The sequence below is a fragment of the Eufriesea mexicana genome, unplaced genomic scaffold, assembly GCF_001483705.2.
Source record: "Eufriesea mexicana isolate 0111107269 unplaced genomic scaffold, ASM148370v2 scaffold1121, whole genome shotgun sequence".
Lineage (NCBI taxonomy): Eukaryota > Metazoa > Arthropoda > Insecta > Hymenoptera > Apidae > Eufriesea > Eufriesea mexicana.
In genome coordinates, this window is record NW_016909245.1 from 79,195 (window position 1) to 85,003 (window position 5,809).

The window sequence follows — 5,809 nt, forward strand, 5'->3', positions numbered from 1 at the left end:
GCGACTAATCGTCACGACAATAGCCGCAATTTTCGTTGACCTTGGATTCACTTTCTTCTTTCGAAGATGACTCAATCTGATAGAATCTACGTTCCGCTGCAGTGTCCCTCTCTTCTTCCGCTCCATCTTCGTTTTCTTCATTTTGCTCCATATTTCTTCTATTCTTCCTCCTCCTTAAAATGATTCAATCGATTACCGATAGAATCTTCGTTTCATTCGCTGAAATCTTCTTCTATTCCTTCTTCTTTTATTTCCCATTTGTCTTCATCATTCTCCACCATTTTTATTCCATGTCGTCATACTTCTCTGATCATAACTGGTCCTAGTTGTATACCAACTGATTACCTACATTTTCGATAATTCTTTGTCGAGTCTGGATTGATTTTCTGCTGCTGAAAACAGGAAAAACAAATCGCCTATCTTTCTTCTTTCTTTTCATTTCGTCTACGTTGTTTTCTCGCTATTATGCTACTCGTCTGACCATAATCGATCTCAGACCTGGACTATTCGCCCATGATGTCGACATTGTTGCAATTTTCGTCCATCCTGGATCGACTCTCTGACAAATGACTCAATCAATTACCGATCGCGTTTGGATAGAACCTTGGTTTGGTCCATCGAAAGCGCAACATCCCTTTCTTCCTTGGCCCTCATTTCGTCTTCTTCCTTTTCCGCCATCTTCATTCGGTGTCGTTTTTTCGAGGCATTCCGCGTGGCCCATTATCACCGTTCGTTCCAGCTTTTGTACAATTTTGTTGCACCGATCGTGCGCAGCCTGCACGCATGCCGTCAAAGATCACGTGGGGATCCTCGGAATCAGAGGGATTTCACGAAACGGGCAGAAGAAAGAGGCGATGGGGTAAAGGACCGTGCAAGAGAAGACCGTTGAGACCGATTCTGGACCCTCTGGGATACAACACGTGAACCGTTCAGGGATTTCTTTCCTTCTCTCCACCGTTTCTTCTTCCTTCTTTCTCGCGGTGATTTCCGATTTCCATTTCTTCCTTTTTCTCGGTGAACCATACTTGGCGGACAGCACGGACTCGCGTCGGGGATTTTGCGTGTCGATTGCATCGGCTTTTGGCTTCGCTTTAATGACTCCTAATTACACTGGGTGCAAGAATACCGATGCACGGGGGTTTTCAGAGCCTTCCGAGGGTTGGTTTGATCTCCTTGCAGCGACGTTGTTGCAGAGCTCGGGAGAAGAAGATCGTAGCAACGACAGATCGTTGATTCCAGTGTCAGTTCGTTTCGAAGACGAGTGATTAGAATCGAACTTCCGCTTCCATTTACAGAGATTCGAGTTGCGCTTTAGCGCTATTAAATCGTGCGTGGAATAGTTGGAACGCGTACCAGCGAGATGTAATCGCGGAGAATCGTACGGACGTCGAATTTTCGAACACCTGTGGTTTTATAATCGCATCCTCTCACCTCGAGGCTATACTTAAGGGCTGAATAATTATCGCGTATGTAGAGATCCTCGAGGAGGAAATATGGTTTCCTCGAAGAACCGTGATTGCTATTACGAGAAATTGGATTTACTCGATGATACTCATCTTCTGGAAATTGGTATCGAGGCAACGAATGGGCCAGATTTGTTTCTTACAATGATATATGGGATGTTTGATGCGAGGTTTAGATAAGGGGTTTAATTCAAACGTTTCTTGGCTTTAGCATGGTGTTTGATGGATATCAAGGTGGGTTCCTTCGATGAGAAATTACAGGTTACTCGAAAAGGTTTGAGAGGAAGTATAATGTGTCGTTGGTTAAGATATTAGCCACTTAGGAGGTCTAAGCTGTTTGAAAAATGCGCCAATAATACTGCTTCCTTCATTCGATACGTTGTTGAAATTATTAATAAAGTTTAGTAGACGTTCGATGATTATTTCTGAACAGCTGACAAACGCCTGTAGAATAGCAACCCGCGATGCACGTCTATAGAATACGTAATTTTATGAAACAAAGTACGTGGAATTTATAGAATTATTTACACGGTCTCGTGATTTATTCGGTATTTATTATTCTCTTTTGATCTTTTTATTAAATTTGACAGGAAAATAATATCGAAATATTCGACACACCTATCAAGCTAGAATAGATTATCCTCGAGTGTGTAAATACGTTAAACGTGCTTTTGTAAGCAAGGCTAGCAGCCACTCCACAAGCTTATTCATTCATGCATTAGGGTAGTCACCCTCCTTGCACTCGACCCCTGATCTTGTTGTCATCAATGAGCACACTCGACTTTAGGGTCACGTTCATTCCAGGCTGACTATTATTCATCCGGCGTCATTGAATGTCAGTGTATACACGATTCTATCTCTATGGTGTTCCTAAATTTGAAAACAATCATTTAAAACGCGGTAGATTTAATATCTCGAATCAAATATTCCTCTCGAAACCTTGAAAAGTCATGATACAGCAAAACTCTATCACAATTAGCCTAACCTTAATCTCAGCACAAAGTAAAAAATTTCCAAGATTCTGAATTCAATCTTGACCACTTTCGTATTTCTCCCTCAACCCTTCTTCAAGTACCAAAAGAAGACCCACCCAAGAATAAAACCACCCTATCCCAATTATCGCGGTAGATTTAATATCTCGAATCAAATATTCCTCTCAAAACTCTAAGAAACTAAGGTACAGCAAAATTCTATCCCAATTACCCTAACCTTAATCTCAGCACAAAGTAAAAAATTTCCAAGATTCTGAATGCAATCTCGACCACTTTCGTATTTCTCCCCCAACCCTTTCTTGAAGTACCAAAAAGAAGACCCACCCAAGAATAAAACCAACCCTATCCCAATTATCCTAACCACAATCTCGGCAAAAAGTAAAAAATTTCCAAGATTCTGAATCCAATCTCAGTTCATGTTTCTCCTTCAAATCCCTTCTTACAGTACCAGAAAAAAAGCCAACCCCATTCCAATTACGCTGACCACAACCTCGACTAAAAGTCGAAGGTTTCCAAGATCAAGAATCCAACTTCGCTTTCCCATTTCTCCCCGAAAGCCGTTCTTCGGTACAGCAAAGAACAATCCCACCCAAGAGTAAACGAAGAAGCAACAAAACGAACCCCATTCCAATTACCTCGGCCGCGATCTCGCAACGTCACGATGGAAAAACTGCCAAGCCAAAGCATCCTTGACGAACCGTGGTGATCGCGATTCGCGCCATCCATCTTTCTCTCCGCGGCTGTCGCCCCCTCATTAGGGGCTGGTAAGCCGTCGAGGTGTATCGCGCGTCGCGTGGCACGTGGATCCCGGATCAGCGGGGGCTTAGCGGCGGATTACCGGTGCATTCTGCTACTACCAGATAACACTGTGTAAGTTGTCAACCGTTCACACCAGTTTTCGGGAGCGTGCCTGTCCCCGCTGCTGCGAATAATCGAACTGCTGGCCTCCTTCGCCCTTCCGCGTTAACCGGCCGATCCGCACAAGATCGGAGATACCGGGCGGGTTCGTAATTGGATGATTTTCATGGGGAACGATTCCCGGCTGAAAGTAAACGATAAAGCCGCGGATAAACGCGGCCACTCTCGCAATCGCCGATTTTCGCGCGCGTTTTCCATCGCCCCTTACTCGCTGCCACGGACCATGCGGAGGATAACCGGTTACGTAAGGGTGAACGGTCTTGTTGCACTTTTTCGAGCGGCATTGCGCAAGGGTGGCATCGGGAGGTGGCGTTCGGGGAACAATAAGAGATTGTTCGTGATCGTGTATCTGCGAATTTTCGAATACAGTTATTTCACTGGCTCCTCGCTATCGTTAATAACAAGCCTCGCAGTTTTCACTTTTCCATTGGAGAGCGTTGATTCGGAGAGTGTGTCCGTGCGAACGTGGAACGTAACGTTTGTTACAGAATGCTGGTCAGTTTAGGTGTTTGATGAAATATTTTTGAAACAGTAGATCCGTTGAACCTTCGCGAGTTAGGCTACTGACCCTCTGCCACTGGAATTTTCTTCTCGAGACCTTTTATAAATTAACGAGGTACGCAGTAAGAAGTAAGTGGGATAAAATTGTTTCTAATCTACTTTCTTTTAAATATTCCTTCCCTGTAGTCTATACGTCGAATGCATTAAAATTACGTTAAATGAAAATTTTCTACGATAATTCGCGATCATTATTATCACTTTATCGTAGATTACGAGTAAAACCAACTGGTACAAGAATGTTCTATCGCGAGGGGTATAATGTTGCCGCTATCTCGAACACACACGATTAACCCTGTGTGCACGTGTACAGGTATGAACGCACACACGCGTTGGCAAACGTTCTCTAGCACTATTATACAACTCTGGTAAGAAATCTGTCTCTTCTTCACCCTTCAGCCACGCCTTTTAAACCTTAAACCGTAATGAAGAAGCAAGACCTGAACTGCTGCGACCATAATACTATAATAATTACGCTACTCCATTTTTCCGTATCAACCGGCTACGTCGTCGGATAATCGCATAACGAGCAAGGGGATAACGAACACTTAACACGGATCTTCTCTACACAGATCCTCGAATCTGGTTCTCCCAGTACGTTCGGTCATTAGCGTGTTCAGGCCGTCAATTAAGCTTATGAGCTTAATACGAACGATTTTAAAAGGCGGCTCGAAGCTGATGGAACGAACGAAACGATTTCTCGCGCACGAACCATCCCCCACCCCCTTTTCCTCTTACCTGGATACGTGTATACGTACGTGGGTTGCAGTCGGTACGAAAACCAAGGCGAAACGCGATTGTTGAATAAAATAAAAGATCGCACGTACGTGCGTGCTGGCCCGGGTAGAAACGTTTTAAGTATCCAATTAAAGGGCCGGCTTTCCTTTCGTGCTTTAATTGGACGGTTTTCGCGGCGCGGGTTGTTTCCGGTACAAAATTGCAGTTTCAGCAAAACGCGCTTATGCCGTGTTGGAATGATCGACATTCGTCATCCACGAAACGAAGGTAGCTCAATCGAAGAAGAATGGCGCGGTTCGGAACTTGGAAGTCGAAGTTGGAACATTTGAAGACCTTACTTCTGGGAACAAGATGTCCGATATACTTCAAACATCCATTGTTTCCTTTTTCGTGCCCGGTTGCTTCGTTATAGTGATCCTCTGCGGAGCAGAATTCCAGTTGTTAATTAATAGGATTGGAAACAGAGAACTTCGTAGCAGTTATAGATCATTAATCGCTATCTATGTACTATTAATTTTCAAACATACTTCTGGACGGTAAGAAATATTGAAATGGAAGTCATCTGGGTTAAAACAGAGTTAAGATGTCGAAACGTATGCTTTTCTTTTAAATAAATTATCCTTTACTGTTCTTCCTTTAAATAGAATATTAGAGTATTCTTTTAATGGAGTTAAAGTTACAAAAAAATAGAATTTCGGAGATAATTAAAAATTCGTATGCAAATTAAGACGTGGAATTATTTTACTTCGACATTCCACGCATCGTTGGGTAATTTGAAATTCGTTATATTAATTAACATCGATCTTTTGAATCTGATCGAGACCCTGTAAAGGGTTAACTCTTCCCAGTCGAAATCTGTGCGAATTATACCTCTCGTTGGGTCGAATACGTCTTTCTTTTACAAAACAAGGTAGAAAGGAAAGGGCTTAAAACCCACCCCGCGTTTAATCAATTACAACCCAGGACAAAGGTGCGCACCTGTAACTGACTCGTAACAAAACCCCTTTCCACGTTACCCCGGCGAATTCGATGGCTCGCCGATGCTCGAAAAGAATCCGCAAACTCATCCTCTCTCGCCAAGAGCAACCGCGACGAAAGTTAAAAACCGACTAACACGGGCCTAAGCCAAAGAGGATCGGA